This window comes from Linepithema humile, chromosome 2, assembly GCF_040581485.1.
Source record: "Linepithema humile isolate Giens D197 chromosome 2, Lhum_UNIL_v1.0, whole genome shotgun sequence".
Lineage (NCBI taxonomy): Eukaryota > Metazoa > Arthropoda > Insecta > Hymenoptera > Formicidae > Linepithema > Linepithema humile.
The window spans coordinates 1,866,908-1,884,348 of record NC_090129.1 but is presented as its reverse complement, the minus strand read 5'-3'; the positions used below and the strand labels follow the sequence as shown (position 1 = coordinate 1,884,348).

The following is a 17,441-nucleotide window of genomic DNA, read 5'->3' as shown; positions in this document are numbered from 1 at the left end:
ATGGGATGTCGGGAGATCGCACGTAGTCTACCTTGCTAAGGAAGTGGAGCGCGTATATCTTGTGGAAAGAAAATATTTTCATCCTCGGAGCGTGAGAACGGATCAGGTATCGCGGAAACGGCTTTTTACGTCTTACCGATTAATGGCCTAATCCCGTTCGCCCCGCGTCTGTCTCAGACAGAGGAAATTAAAATAATCGACATTTCGCGCCGACAAGTCGAATCGCGCCGCGCTCACTTATTTCAATTTCCATTAGCGCTGTCGTTATAAATTCTCCCTTAATAGTATAAATACGATGAATATTCTTGCATAAAACAACGAGATGAGTTTCATCGAGTTATGCGTAAATTTAATGCGGTACAACATCCAACTTATTATAGCGAAAACTTTCATGGCGCATTAATAGAGTTTAATTGAAATGTAACAGAAGGAAAAGTTGGCCCAAGTATAATGTGCCGCACAAACTATCGCAATAAATTTATTTTCGACATTATATTCCATGCCGTGTCCAATAAAGATGACATAACTTCTATGAAGAACAAACATACGAAAGCACGAGAAGTAATTGTGTTGATGTTCTTCGGCTCTATTCAAAATATTGAACTTTGATCTTGGCCGCAGTATTGAATAATGAAACAATGACGATAGTACCCGCCGCATTGATTTATCCATTTCGATCGAAACAAACTTGTTTTGCGTAATTCAGATTGCGAAATATCTGAATGAGATTATGATGTAAAATTGGCATGAAATTGTAGAGTAGAGAGGCGGAAAATCTGTATGTGTTGCAGGAATAACTTTCAATTTAATTTCACATCTCCGCGCGATAGCGCAGTAATCTTATTTACGAAATACTGCTGGCGTGTTTTTGTTATAGGCGATTCGCAAACTTTTAGTTAGCCGATATACATTTATGTATTTACTCGCGAATAAAGTCGCGAGCGCGGAGAAACGAAGAGAATCGCGAGGAAAAGTCGTCCGATGGGTAAGAAGCGCGAGCGAACTTCGCCGCTGCGATATTTCCTTCGTCGAATCTTTACGACTCCTCGGATAATATCCATTTTTCCGGGAAACTTTCCGCTTCTGAATTCCGGCCGGCGGCGCGCCTGACCATACGCGCGTTTGCTACTACTGCGAAGAAATACGCATTATGGTAAGCGAGACTCGAGAACGACGAAATACGAGTGCGGTATTATGCGGGCGGATGTACGACGACAAAAGGAGCATTAAGAATGACAGAATGCAGCAGCAAAATAGCCGCGGATTTCATTACGCTAAGAACGACTTGTCCCGGCGAGGGGCGGAATATGAAAGTTTCCGTAACGAGACGACGCGACGCGCGTGGAAGCTGGGTCCGTTATAATCGAATCTGAATCCCGGCCGGTCGCTTTTCCGCATTAATCAAGAGAATTTCATTCGCGCAACCGGAAACACCGGGGAAAAGGAGAAGAAAAGAGCCGGTCGGTTGTGAGGTTGCTGAAAACTTAAAATAATCACGTCACGCTTTCTCGCAGAAACTACTGGACGGAATTTCAACCGCGATCATTACGTCACACCTCGTTATACTTAAACGTCGGTGCAGCACCGAACGACGAACTTTGACCCGCTCCGAATTTGGTCCCGGACATTAACGCGGTTAGTCGACTTTCGCGCGGGACTGCGGACTGCGCGCACAGAGGGGGGAGGGGGGGAGGCGGCGCGAGGTGGGTAATGGCAAAATATAATAGGGTCGCGTCGGCAAGATAACCGCGGTCACTTTAGCCTGCAAACTTCAAAGTACATTACACCGCCATTATCGTTCCTCTCCGTTTCGCTCGCGCCGGCTCGGGGAGCGAGCGAGAGAGCGCCGGAAGACTAATATGATTTACGTTTCGACTTCTCCCTCTCGCTAGCCGGGCTCTAAACGTGATCCTTTTCGGGGACGGGTATGCGCAAGACAAAATTGGCTTCTCCGGGACTTTCGACGATATTTCTTCGCTCAGGAGCGTCGCCTCTATCTTAGTAGCGTCCCGAACGATCCCTTCTCGACGTACCAGACAGCATACGTCGTCCATGACGACGGTAGAGCGCGGTTGGATCTCTCCCGGACAGAAAGAAGATTTTCTGGGCGGAATATCATTTGATATTCGCGTGGCGTGTGTGCGAGATTGAGCTATACGAAGATGTTATTCGGCAAGAGCTACAAAAAGCAGAAAATAATTGCCGTGATAAATGGACAGAGCTACATATGTGCATATGATTCACATGAATCGTCGGAATGCAGAAACTTACTTCTGACCGATGGAAGAAAAATTACAATCCAGAGAAAAACAAAATTATCAAGATTAGAGTTGATAAAGTTCCACTCTATTGTTAAAATCATTCGAGATATGAAATCTAGTAGAGGATTGTCTGCGATACGAAACACAAACAAGTTCTTGCGGAAGGGGCATTCGATTTCGCCGTGCAGAATGCAAAGGCAATGTTTGTTTTCGCCTGAATGGGATATTGATCTATTGTCACGTACGGCATCCATACAAGTAGTGGCTGACCAGTATCGGAATCGCGCTCAAAGAAATTTCTCCTAACAACTGAAGGTTTCCAAATTGGAATATTTGCGGAGGTAATTAATGACGCAAAACAACGCGACGGATGCGCAGTGGTGATGAATACAACACATGCGGTAAAGCCTCAACAATCGATCCTCGAGCTCGATTCCGAGTGTTTGAAAGTACAACAAGGATCAACAAAGCATCGTGATTGACAGTGAATATGCTGCGTTGCATTTTTGGCCTTTTTCCAAATACGAACTTCCAATTCCAAAAAAAAAAAGAAACACGCGCTTTTACCAAAAGTACATCACATTTGAATGAAAAAAATTTTAAGTTAAGCGTCTTATTTAAAAACTAAAAAATATATAATTTTCAAGCTTTTATACTATTTCTATATAGATTTTTCATAAATTTTTACTGAAATTTAGAATAAAAACTTGTATAAAACTTTTATAACAATAACTTTGATTGAAAATATTTTGAATTAAATTATGCATAAAAAGTTAATAACAGTTTTCATTTACGGAAAATTGTGTTTCTTTTATAAAATGACATTTTTGTTTCATCAATTTCATTGGAACACGCAATTTTCTGCGCCATATTGTATAAATAAATTAATGATTAAAAAATGTATATAGGAATTTGTAGCGAGATAATCTACATCAATGCTAAGATCTTAGTCTTCAAAAGGTTAAGATGCTTAAAGACTTATTGGATATTTGACACGAGGTAACTTTCAACGTAGAGCTCGAATTACAATGAGGCACCGGCGTCGCCGTGGTCGTATCTCATCTCAACCCCCGTCGTGTCCGTAGTTGACTAAAGATCAACTTACGATCGGTATTACGTGCCAGCGTCTAATTAATTTATTTATCAATTTATCAGTAGTTTCGCGTATAATCGCCACGCATTAATCGCCAATTTTCGAATCTCCGCATCGAAACAATGTACAAAATAATATTGCGCAACTTACGTAAGTTCTCAATAAAAAATATTAAAAGTCGAGAATCGACGATTTATGATTTCAGACTTAACGCCTTTTTTTTGTAAAAGATAGCAGGATATGTTGCGACATTTTTCTAAATAAATTTACGGCTACGGATAAACCAGCGAGCGGCGCGATGCTGCGTCAATATATAAAACTTCCTCCGAGTTTCTTCTTTTTTTTTCATTAAGATTTACGTCGCTAACGTGCGATATCCAATCAAGATAAAGTGTCGCGATAAAAGATACGCAAAAACATGTTATGCGAACGAGGAAGATCATTGAACGCGTATCGTTGTCTTCGGCACGTAAATTTGAGGCTCATGTGCGAGTTGCGATATTTTCAGCGCCATACGCGTTCGTGGCAGATAGGGGCGGTGCTTTTAACGACATCATAAAGCATCTCGAGTACGCCGGCTCGCGTATCCGGCGGCTCGCGTATAGTAATAAAAAAGAATGATAAAAGCGGTTCCGCAGCAGCCGGTATTCTTGCGTCGTCATAAATGTCCCAGTTTCGTCGACACGATCCACATTAGCATTATTCAGTGCACGCGAGAAGGCCTAATTAAGTGTTCTTGATAATACGTATTAATATTGGATATAAATAACATTTCTAAAGCTTTAAAATATCCTATATAATACACAAGTTTATGAAAAATTACAATCGTTGGAAACGTTAATCGAAAGTTTTCCGCATAATGGAAATGTGAGGATTCACGAGGCATCGATACGCCCGCGCGATCGTCGACCGTACTTAAGGAGATAATGCGAAACTACTAGCGAACTTGTAGTAAGCTTTGTTCCATGATGTATCAGACCAAAGAGATTAGACTCGGATCACTGCCCGCTGTCGAACACGGTCCGACACTGCGCTCGATCCGCTGCCCGCGGCTGATATTCGTCGTCGAAACACCGGAAACTGTCGCTGCTTGACCATTAGGCAAGCATACCGAGCCCTTCGTCCCCCACGGCGAATCTCGGGGGACGCATCGCGCCGTTCCGGATGCGTCGCGCGACGCCGATATGGATTTCGTTCAATAAAACCGGGATGTCCCCGACATGGGCGCATCGCGCGCGACGATAAAATTCTCGTGGAATCGTGCGGTGAGTCACGGAAAAAAAAAAAAGAGAGAAAAAACAAATGTTTTCGCCGAGCGCAATTGAATCCGTCCGTTCACTTCGCCGCGTGCACAGCGCGACATCGCATGTCAGCGAAAAAAACAAGCCGACTGGTTTATAATAAACCGGTAAAATTTAACAAATTCGTTCACGAGTTTAGCGAGCGGCTGTAATTAAAATGTTCGACTACGCGTTCCAGTCGCTGAGTAATCAAAGGATACGCATCGGCTCGGCCGGTCGATCGGGAAGCGAGATTAAAGTTTTTAACAAGTGCCGTGACGAAATACTTAAGGAACCCGGCGACGCTTTTGCACGCGACATAAATTAAGCTGCAACGCGAGGTAAATATTATTACGAACTTTCTTAAGCGAAGCATGTTTTATAGAAATGTTATTAAACTTCCACTTGGCTTTATAGCACACGCTTTCTCGGTCGCAATCTCGGCAGTCCCCGACGTGAAACAAGACACGCGGAGGAATGAACTTTCAAAACTCAAGCCAGCTGAGGCTCGTAACATTAAAGAAAAAGAAGAAGTTGCCGTGAAAAAAATTGTGCAAGGTGTGAGTCCGTCGTCACGTCAGGAACTTTATCAGCTTCGCAGCGTCCCTATATTCTCGCTTGACGTGTGACGCGCTGTTGCGATCTCAATTGAATCAGTCGCTCGAACCGGCGAACGCAGATCGGATTTAGAGTGAGGAAAACACGCAATGACACTATTGTTTGGGTTATTCAAAACACAAAAGTGACGTAAGTTTCAACTACTTTAGAGTTAACCTGCGATTTGCACAAGTTTGAAAATGTTTGGATGCGTCTGAATAAAATAATTCTATTCAACTGCAACTAAATTTGATCTTTACGTTCGTCTTTTGGCAAAATTGCCGAAAGCGCGCACAGTGGCCCTTGCACTTTATAAAATTAATTTCCCCGTCGCTTTGCGCGTTCATTCATATTAATCCCCGCGCCGTAGGGATCCGCGAGTAGTATAACTAGAGTTGTCCGCGGCGCGACGCGCTCCGCGAGAACTCGCTCTCCCGTATTTATTCATCCCGCGAAATGCAAATGCGGGCACGGGTGTCCCGGGGAATATCGACGGGTCGTGGGCCATAAATATCTTTCGCGATCTAAATCACAAATTAAATCCGCAAACAAATCTGCTCGGCAAATTCTTGTTTCCGAAGCAGTATCCCGTCCCTCGTTGTACGGCGCGCATGCGGTTACCATACATTTTCAGGAATATCGCCGTCGAGGTTTCTGACGGAGGCTCCCGCGGCGGGATAACACGCGGCTGGCTGCCTGTCAGCCGAGCGGAAGGAACGCCGACGTTTATGTCGACCGCGTCTGTCCGAAAAGAGAGCACGGAGTCGCACGGAGACGTCGGAAGCGCGATTGCCGACCCGATGCTCTCGTGCGATTCATCGAGCAACCCATCGAAGGGTTTTCTATCTACACAAAGAGAAGAATACGTATATCTATAGAAACAAGAACGACCGATGTCGCTTTCTGACCTGATAGCAGAAGGAAGCGAATGTTATACGTATAAGAGTATATTTGCATGGAGAGCTTTCGCTCTTTTATCTCCTGCAAGATTCAGAACGACATTGATTGTCAACGTTTTAAAATATCGACATGTCATCATCCGCGTTATCACATATTGTCCGGTGATAAAGTTGCAACTAAAATGCGATTCAAAATCCGTTTAGTTTCCATTTTTAATTAGTAGCGCGAGATACGTCCAGGACTAAGGTAAATGGAGAGAGTCCGGAATATCCTTTGGAATAGCACCGTGTTCTCAAAGAACGTCGGGAAAATGTTCATCGCGCTCTCGTCGTTAGCGTAACGAGAGCATCCGTGCGCAGTAATTCTCGCGACGTCCCCACGTCGGACGGCAAACATTTAATTAAACTCACCTTCCAACGGTGGCAAAAATGACGAATGCGCGCACTCGCGCGCGCGCCACCGCGTTCCCCTCGCCCTTCCCCTGTACGCGGCGCAATTTCGCGGAAACTCGCGGAATTTAGAAGTCCCAGGTTCGCCGCCGCCGCCGCCGCCGCCGCCGCTCGAGCATGCCGGAGACATCTTTCTTCCGCGGTTGTCTCCAGAGTGCACGAGACACTCTTTTTCATTCGGCTCTTTCATCTCCATTTCCCTGTTTCCTCACTTCTCGTTATTCCCCCCCCCCCCCCCGCCTGGCCCGCCTGGTCCTCGCCCACCGCCGTCTCTCATCTTTTCTACGTTCCCCGGGATTTTTCCGGCCCGCCTCTCCGGCCCGCAGCCCGTAAGTCGCAGCTCGGGATGGATATGACGAAAGTTCCGATCTTCCTCACCCTCGTAACGTTGAATATTCCGTTGGCACGGCGCATACATTATTCGCCAGAAATTTACAACGAGAAAAGGATCGCTTCGTTGGAGAAATGTCGCCTGAATTCGATTTAAATAATTCCGCCGTATCCGGAAGTCAACAATGTCGCGAACGCGTGTCGCGCGGGAGAAACTGGATTTTTATCAACGAATCCGTCGCGGAGCGACGGAGGGCGCAAGTGCCCGCGCGCGAAACGAAATGATTTAACGGTGATGTTGCGAAATTAGCAGCAGCCGAGTCGTCTGTTCCCGGAGTGGCATTCTCTTCAAGAAGATCCAGTTGAATTAGAGCCACCGCGGGGCTATTGTAATCAGTCTTGACGCTCCAGCAGGAATAATTACGGTCCTCGTGAAACTCGGGCGGTTCAAATTTGCAAATCCCGGCCTCGTTGCTCGTGAAATTTGTCGGATTAACTTTACAAATTTATCCTCGCGCCTTTCCTCTCGTACGCTCCCTCGCGTTCTCCCCCCCTCCCCCCCCCCCACCCCTCCTTCTCAACGTTTCTCGTTCAGGTCTGCGAAAATCTCCAGCGACAAAGTCGATTATGAGGAATCTTTACTCCAGAGCTCTATTAGAGGATTTGGAAGAAAATCCCATGTACAAGTCTTTAGAGGAAGCTGTCACAAATGCCTCTTTACACACTCCCTCGTTTTAATAAGAGCTTTTTTTAATTAATAATCGGAAAATCGATCTTACTTTTGGATTTACGGCGAACCCATCCGACATGTGACATGGCGCGGATATTTCGGCGTTTCCGCCTGCGGTACACGCGCGCGTACGTGCTAGAACATGCGTACACGCCGCTGACGTGTAGTCAATCCCGTTTAGGGAACGCCGTATTTAAATAACGCATTTCCCGTGCGACATGTTGATAAATATTTAACTTTCTCTGGCGCGCTGCGGAATCGATTGGAAGTTTACGGGGAGGGACTGACGATAGTGCGTTGTGATAGGAACAGAGAAGCGGAATTGCTTTTGACGGATTAACTTTTTAAACCGGCCGCGGTGGAAGGAGGTTCTCTGATTGCTTGTTTGTTGAATAAACTCGTTGCGAATACAGGTTTCACTCGGTCGTGGTTCAATCTCCGGTATATTCCGGCAAATCTCCCTCCTACCGTGAAGATTATTGCATTATACGACGTGCGGCGTAATAAGGAAAAAACGAGTTAACGATTGAGTATGAGAATTTTTTTTCTCTAAAAAGTTAATTTGTCTCACAATATATTATTAGCGTAAAGATCGAAATTTCTCGAAAATACTCCGCGAATGCATCTCCCATTCTCTTGACGCGCGTAGCAATCAGATATATAGATCTGTTAGTTTAATTTACATACGTATTCACCGCTCGGAACAGAACACGGAAGCGAGAGTGCATCGAAGAGAGAGAGAGAGAGAGAGAGGGGGGGAGGTGGACAAAAGGGAAAGAGAAGCAAAGAGAAATTCGTTTGGTAAATTGCGAAACGAGCAAGGCGTAGTCTTTTTTGTAATTCATTGCGTTTCACGAGCGACTGGATTCAAACTACTTAACGATGCTCTTGCGCTGACAGAGGGAGAGGGTGAGTGAGAGAGGAGAAGATGCTCTGTGTTTGTGCGCAAACAACATCAGCGCGAATATTCGGCGAGGTATAAAGTGCCCGCCGGCGGACTCGCACTGTTTGCCGATTTTCGAACGAAAATCGGCGCCCCGATCAGTGATTTGCATATTCGCCGAGTATCGGCTCCTCCAGATTGCGCGCTTGTGGCGAACCGACGAACACGGAATTAGTTCCAGGCTACGCCCGCACGTACGTATGCATTTGTATTAGCCGACCGCGAGATATTGAAGCGTGGATAACGAGACCTAATTAGAAGCATGTCGCCGCGACGGGATGCGGATTGAGGTCTAATCGCGGCTTGCTAGACGACATTTTCCGCTATTACTTCCTGCTCGACGATTAGACAGAATTAAATGGATATCCTTGTTAACGTCACCTTCAGATCGTCCATACAAACGCTTCGAGACTGCGACGCGCTTAAGACGATGCGAATAATCGCTGTCTTCCTAACTGACGGATTAACATCAATTAGAAATTATTCGAAGAATCTGACGGATTTAAACGAGCGATTTCTCTTCAACCGTGATTCCGACAAAAATCTGAGAAATATTGTGATATTCTATTTATTCAATGCTTATGAAATATATCGCGACTAATAAAAATAATTGTTTAAAAAACATATGAGAACTCTGCATAATCCGCAGGGTCACCGAAGAGCGAGATAGATACTGCAGAACTAGATGCAACTACACTTCGGCGAAATGTGTCCTACGGAATATTTATGAAGTGTTAATCGCGCGACCGGATATTTATTGCCCATTTCACACGCATAGCAGATGTAAAATGGCACATATTTGACTATGAATGTAGATATGCGCCGGAATAAACTCGTAATTCGAGAAACGCGCCGAATTAGCGCAACAAATGTTATAAAGGTAATTTTCGATTAAACACCGATACATGACCGATCGGAATTATCCGATGCCATAATGAAGCAAAGTACTCTGTGTAATACAATTAGTTTAATTCATATGCGTATATGTATGTGTACTCGTAATGCCGGAAATTCTTTTCGGCGCGCGAACAACAAATAAGGAATAATACATTAATGTGATATCATAAATATTACATAATAATAATAATAACATGAGCAAGTATCGTTCAATGACAAATCAGTTTCAGAAGCTCATATTCTGAATTCGGATACGTTAACGACGCGATTTTGCATCATTTAATCTTCCCAAATCTCTCTCTCTTTCTCAGTTCATCGTTACATCGTTATTGCCACGCGCCATTGTCACATTTTCACCGTAGCTTCGATCGCGGTCCGTCGTGACGTCGATCCGTCATAACCGTAATTAGAGCGGCAAACATAAGGGACGGGCTCAACACTTTTTTTCCCCTCTCTCGCTTTTATCAAGTGGCTGACCCGGCGACCTCGATCGCGGGGGCGTACAAAAGGGACCGAGAGTGATACCTTTTTTTTATGTCCCGCTCGTTTTTCACGCTCGCCCCGTAATATCGCCCGTCAACTTTACCAAACTCGCGCGGACTGCGATATCTCTCCGCCCTCCTCCTTCCCCCTTTCCCCGCCCCCGTCCACCCCGGCCTTGCGATCCCAGTGTCTCCCGTTTTTTTTTTTATTCACGTCCCTCCGTCATCCGCGCCAGATGCTTTTTTTCTATCACGTGTGCCGGCAATTTATTTGGCTGATCGTTCTTCCGAGAGTTGGTCATAAAAGCCGTTACACCAACCAATCGTAACCATCGAATACGTTTTGTTCGTTCGATCGCACGCACGACAAGATTCCTGGATAATGTCCGGCAAGAGAAAATGAGGGCGAATAAGAGAAATTGTCCTCCTTCTTTTCCCCTTGACCCTTGGCCTCTCACTCCTTTCATCTTTTTTTTTTCGCGCCAAGAGAGCATCAGCGACGGCGTTTTTCAGAAATACCGATAATTCCCGTGAACGGCCCACTTTATTGCAGCCGAGAAGGGCGGGATTATTGAACATTTGTTGTCACGCTGTTTTAGCTTTATCGGACGCGACAGAGTTCCGTTTATCTCGTTCGCGAAGAAAATATTTGCCTCGACATAACGAAGGCATGTCGGAAATTCCTTGCCATGGACGCAATGAGAGATCTATTAAGATTCACGACAACTAGCAATGGATTCCTAAAATAGCAACTAATAGACTGCACGAAAGAGTATAACGGTCGCAGATGATTGATCATAATTTCTCCGATAAAATAGTTTTTTTGTGCATCTACATATAATTACTCATAAGTATTTACAATCGCAAATAAATTCTTTTCATAACATTAATTAAGTAAAAATACGCCACGCTTTTTTTAATTTACTCGTAATGCAGCAAACCGATAACGACTTCACCGTTTATGATCTACATTGGCGGTAAGAAAAAATAAATAATCCAGCGAGGGATTGATTTTTACGCTTGCCTTCTCGATACGGAAAATACTTTCACCGACGTTTTTTCTCCCCGCTATCGTAACAATTCTCGACATTCGTAAAGCTGCGGAAACAAAGGGCGACGGTTTCTTATTTACGCTTCGTTTGTTTTCTCGTTACATTGTTTCGAGAATTCGTTTAACTTTCGACGCGGGCCGCTTGCTCCTCGCGAAAACGGCGTAGCCGCGCGGCGCAGTCGCAGTTCCATTACGCTCGTAGTGCAACAGTTTTAACGTCCGAAAGTAGCAGCTTTTTCTTCTCGATATGCATGAGACTATAAATAAAATGGTGCTGCGTAAGCGAGCATCGTGGGAATAATAATTCGCCGCGCGACCGTGCGCCGCGTTGAATGCTCCGGCCGAAATCGCGTAATTACTGCACGCGTGTTATCGGCCACCCGGCTGTCTCATTCGTAGTCTGATTATTAAACGGTTAAGATAAGGCGATTGAATTTAATGCGACCGGGGGAAAGCCCGGATGTGCTTTACGCGGTAACGAAACTCTCGGATGCGCTTTACGCGCGAATCGTTCCGTCGCTACGTTAAACAACAATTAACATGGCCGCATTAAAACGTTAAAGAACGATTGCGACAAAATAATTGTACGATACGGCCAAAATTAGAGAAATCAATTATAACAAATTTCCTAATTATAATTAGAGAACGAGAAATCACATGTAATATGCGGTTATCATGAATATTGTTTCATTAACTTTTTGATTCGGCAATATTTTGGGAACCCTCCGCGGAGTCATTACATTAATATTAAACTATCAACTGTATGCATAATGCATCGTTTACGCAAATTGAATTCCAGTTTTTGACTATGTGTAATCAGAAATAAATTGCGTAATCACGTTAATTTGAATATTATTTTGAGAAAATATTAGAAGACAACTTAATTTTATATTATTGTTATTTTTATTACGTCTTTGATTTATAGATATCTTTTTTATCTTATTTTTATACGGAATAGTATTTATATTATTTCGTGAAATTTTTTTAGGAGCACTCTTTCGTTTTTTCTTTAGCGCGAAGAGATGAGATCTGCGGAAACGTTGCATCCATTGTATCGCAGCGTTTCAAAGACAAAACTTTCCCCATTCGTAAAAAGTGATGACTGTTTCTCCACGATCGTTATCATGTATTTGCGTAATTACGACGTTTTACGTTTCAATTAACTTCGAGCTCTGTTTCTCATTTGAGAGTAATTGCCAGCAGCTTCGGCGTAACTCGACGTTTCGCACATGCAAACGCTGTTTGGGACAAACGATCGCGACGAAAGAAAAATTCTCCTCTCACGCGCTACGCTCTCATTTACTTTACCTTTCTTTTGATGTTTTCTCGTTTACACGCGTGGCACGTGTGCCAATTATCGCCGAGAAAATCAGCGTCCTTTCGCTTGTTATTTGAGCGTCGGGCGCCGCGACGAACAAAAATTCTCTCCAGCACTATCCACGTCTTCGCACTATCATCACTGTCGTTAATGCATCGAATTAACTCGATAAACCTGAGAAATTCGATGAATCTATGCCAAAGACAACTGCAAATTTGTAAAAGAATCTTCCTTATATGGGTAGATTCACTCACGAATCGGATGAGATATCTTTTTGCATACAAACTTCCGTTACACAAAACCAATTGTAAATTAATTTGCGCCAATGTTTAATCTCTTTTAAATGTCCGTGCGCAATTTATCTGCTATGTCAAGAAAATCTCGTCAGCCATTTCTCACATCGATCTTAATGCAGAATTTCTCGAAAGCAACGCAAGTTTGCGCAAAAAAGTATCTGCGCCGTTCGAGTTACGTGTTCGTTTGCACGCACCAGCACAAATTTCACACACGAATTTTCCTCACTAATTACGAACCGTAGTGCCTCTCTAACACACTTGAGGAGCAAAGATCGCGGCAATAGGGCTTGCTTCATCAAAGCCGAGAGGTCCTCGCTAGAGATTCTATGCTCGATCAAGCATACGTGCCATCCGATCTACGTCGTAAAGCCGTCCTGTCGGATTACCGCTGTCGTCCCGTTACCGCTCGAGAATCCGGCATTACGCGACTGATTAATCGTACACGTACAAAAAGAAAAGACACTCTAACGACACGGCACGTAGACGATAGATACAAAAGTGACGGAGCGACCGTAAATATTCGCTTTCTTGTTTTCGCAAAGCGATTTCTCGGCGCGCGCGCGCGCGCGCGCGACAGTAAGACGATCGGCGGTGAAAGAAGTAGAGAAAGCTCTCGCGGGCGAACGGCACGCTCGGCAAGTAGAAAAAGTCAACGCCGATGTCCGGCCGTCGTTGTGGCGCGCGGCGAGCCACTGACTACCTCCGCCAATTCCACGCCTTTCCCTGTCCACCCCCACTTGCCGTACACCACCACTCACACATCCATCCCTACCACCTATGCCAGCCAACCCCTCAACGCACCCTTTCCTCCAGCCACCGCCGGCGCAAACGCCACGACCCTCTCTCATCTCTCTTCGCACGGGGGATTCGAGGCCACTGTTTCGGTCGTTCTTCCAGCTCGCCGATGCAGTTTCGCTCCTCTTTTCGCCGAGGGCCGAGCCTACGGGCCCTTTTTTCACTTTTGATGGTTTTACCGCCCCGTCTCGACCCTGAGTTATAATTTAAACCTTAATCTCGAAAGAGCCCTCTCTCGAGATTGCGCGTGTTTTATTAATTAGTCGTCAAGAAGTTGCGGGCCAATCGGTTAATTGATAATTATTCGGCAAAGGCAAAAGTCTAAATACGGTATTTGTTTCATACAGTTCAAATAAATATAATGCCGCGCGAAGAGTTAAGAGTGATTTTATCGATAATACAATCCCGTTGATCAATTCAGCTGCGATACGTGTTTCCTCGTGAAAAACATATAATTCCAATAATCGTATAAACGTAAATCAACATTTCTCGTAATTCCAAGTACTTCATGCCACAGCTACATTACATTTCACATTCTACTAGCTCTTTGAAAAACGTACTCGCGAGTAATAGCTTCGTCGCACAGCGATAATTCCCGTCGCGATCATTAATTACCTTACTTACGCAGCTCATTCGAGCTTAACAAAAACATATTAAAAGTGTTATTACACGGATCGTGCCGGTTCTGCCACGTCGGTATTATCCCCCTTCTTCCCGATGCGACGCCGACCGGGGGAAGCGCATCCGGATTTATTTCATATTAAACGCACACTATTATTTTACACGCCGTCGGGACGGCGATGATAATCGCTGCGACAAATTATCGCCGGATTCCGGCGCGGGCCGGAATTCCGCCTTTTCTTCCGTGTTTCTGCCGTTCTGTCACACGCACGCTGCGCCGCCGCGCTTCCGTGACGGGGAAAGCCGCGCCGTTAATGTCGCCCCGGTAATTGTATCGCGAGAGAAACTTCATTGCGGCGACGACGCATCGACGAAATTGTATAGTCGTCCGCCCGTCCGTCCTGGAAAATGGAGTCGCGTCGCGATCGACCGCTCAACACCGCCGATTTGATATTAATATCGAAAATATTGCTGCAATCGTGAGACACGCGAGGCGTATTTAGACAGCGAATGACAGCGGTGTGGTTTATCTTGTTGAAAGCAGCTCGAATAAAACTTTTTCAGTTAATTTCCAGCGCATTGTTTTTCGCAGGATCTCATCCGGCAGGCCAGTCACAACACGATGTTTAACTTCGTACTCGGAACTTCGCGAGAAAGACATTGACGTTCGATTAAACTCTAGTGAACGGGAAAAACTTATTTCAATCTTCGGACATTGCCCCGTTTACCGAACGCCGTTACTCCGATATCCTGCATACACGGTGTAAACGACGTCAAGCCGGCGAAGAATATGGATGTTCACATTGATGCCGGGTATAAGCTCAATCTACCGAATGACCTCTTTTTCTACCTGGCGATTCACAAAAAGAGAGAGAAAGAGAGAGAGAGAGAGAGAGAGAGAGAGGGGGGGGGGAGAAAGAGAGAGAGAGAGAAAGTCGGGCCGCCTTAAAAAAGCAGCACGTCGATGTACACAGGCGAAAAACGATCTACGAGGAGAAAATCCAACTCGTGCAATCTCGAGGACGTAAACGGGCTTGTCGACGACAGCCCTCGAAACCCGCCCTCCCGTCGATACACGACGACGACGACGACGACGACGACGACGACGCTCGACCGACCCCGCCACCGTGTAAATTACGTTTGAGAGCAGTGTTTTCGCCGTGGCCGGAAAGGTTTTCGTAGGACTCGAGGTAATAAAATAAATTGTTGCACTTAAGGCGAGACGAGGGCTTTCGAGGATCGGCGCGATCGGCGGACCTGTCTACCATTTTGCTGCGGCGAGACTGCGGATTTTTCATCTCGCGATCGATTATGAAGGAACTTAATTAGCTATGCTTAGTACATCCTTCTGGCAACATCGTGAACTTTTCCACTTTCCAGTCGCAGTCCGGTCTGCTCCTTGAGTGACAAAAAGTTTTCGCTTTCGTCTTTTATCTCGAAAGTATGTGCGGAGCAAACTTCAAGAAAGTTACTTTTTCTCGATTAAATTCAATGTAATAGAGGATTAAAGGAGAGATTGATGAATAACTAAATATAAATTCCATCTTATACGAAAGATATCAATTTATTTTTTAAAAGCATTTGCGATGCTCGATGTCTCAATTTTTGTACAAAAAATTTCTATTTCTGTATAAAACATATTTTTCAATTGCCCGGAACTTCTTTTTTTAGTCTCACGAAGTTATATGCTTTCCCTGTCATTGTCGGTGATTCATATTTTATCATAATTTATTAACCTATTAATGGCGGCAGAAATAGAACTAACTTTTTCATTCTCGGCATGCATCTTTAAGAATATCGATAGAGATTTCCTACGTAGTTTCATACTCTAACTTCGATTTTCCCTTCGCAGCAAAAAGAAAGGCACTTACGCCTTTATCGTCTACTTTAGCGATAGTCCTTACTTATAATAAAGAGGCCAATGAAAGAAGGACCGAAAGATCTCTCGAGATATTATCTCAGAAGAGTTTCGGTAAGCCTTTGATACAAGAAAGAATCTAACGTTTTTTCCCTATGACGATGTTACTGTTGAAAGGGAATGAATGAGAAGGAACAATTTATGGAATTTATTTTTCAAAAAAGATCTGGTCAAAGTAATAAAATATGCAAAATATATAAAAATCTGTAAAAGTAACATGAGCTTTTAGCGTTACTAAATATGAACTATGCGAATTCATGCTTTTAAAAATATAAACTCTAAAAACGTACTTGAACAAATTTAAACAAGAACACTGCTGTATTTTTAGATTATATTTAAATTGTAAATTGTTTTTGTACATATTCTCTTTAAAATCTAGTCTCTATGAGTGTTGATAACATCGCAACTTTTTTGCGCAATTAATGTCGGACTTTCACTTTCGAAACAAGAAGAGTTAATTTTTCCTCAACAATGCGTTTCGTGCACGCGGCAAGACTCGAATGCCGCTTTCTGCCTTGTATTTTGTGGAGGGGAAAGAGCGATGGACAAACGGGAGCGGCAAGTGGCGGACAATACAGATAGCGGAATCGCCATAGAAAATAACGATGGACTCGAGCTTATCGTTTGTTATCTCTCGCTTATGTGCGCATAAAGTAACAAAATTCAGGCGACTAGTAGTAGACACCGACAAAGCGTATACGCGCACCGAGTATAAACTGCGAGCTTCCGCCTAGTAGATTATGACAAAAGCCCGCGTAATTCGACGTCGTCGAATTGAAGGGAAAGCGACCTGATATGTAGACACGTAAGCAAACGGAGCGCCATACCTCTTTTGCTCCGCCATACGTATTATTTATTACGAAACATAATTAGCGTGACTCGTGGCGATATTCAGCAGCGCTCGTATCATTAAAGTCTCACGAGACCGCGTGCGTTGAAACAAACTTGTCGCGACTCCAGCGAAAGAGGAGTACACTGCGAGTTTAGCTCGAATCTACCGGAGATTTGCGATTATTCGCGCGCGTGTATCTGCCAATTGGACACAAAAGTGACGTTAGATTTTGAGGTGAGTGCGCACACACGGATGAAACTATTACCGCCGGCAATCTGACTGCATCGCTCCGCGCACAAAGTGATGCAATAACGAAGTAACATAATGGCCGGTCGAATTTGTAGCGCGCGCATAGCTCGTCGCACGCATTATCGTCCGATGTATACACTCTCGAACGCAGTCGCATACACTCGCACGATTATTGTACGAATCGCAATGCGTTGTAGCGACTAAATTTACAAAAATCCCATGAATAACGCTTTTCATATTGTACGAGAACAAGCGGAGAAAGGGGTAGACCAATCTAATGATTAACAAAATTAATAATAATAACCGGAACTATAACAATATCAATATTTGTTATTTCAGTGAGGGAATTAATGAAAGAGACGCTAATTAACATGTAATCAGGATATTCGCGTATACGCA

General features: G+C 44.3%; 1 protein-coding gene across 8 annotated transcripts in view; it reads right to left on the bottom strand.

Moving 5' to 3' along the window:
* Positions 1 to 13,345, bottom strand: part of dlg1 (discs large 1) — a 311,020-nt gene extending 297,675 nt beyond the window's left edge. For 3 of the 8 annotated variants that reach the window (XM_012376106.2, XM_012376109.2, XM_012376110.2), the window contains exon 1: positions 12,322 to 13,342. The gene's annotated coding sequence lies outside the window, so the exon portion shown is untranslated. Of the gene's footprint in view, positions 1 to 12,321 lie in introns of all 8 variants that reach the window. The other 5 variants (XM_012376104.2, XM_012376103.2, XM_012376102.2 and 2 more) reach the window with 4 other exon arrangements.
* Between the last annotated feature and the right edge of the window lie 4,096 nt (positions 13,346 to 17,441).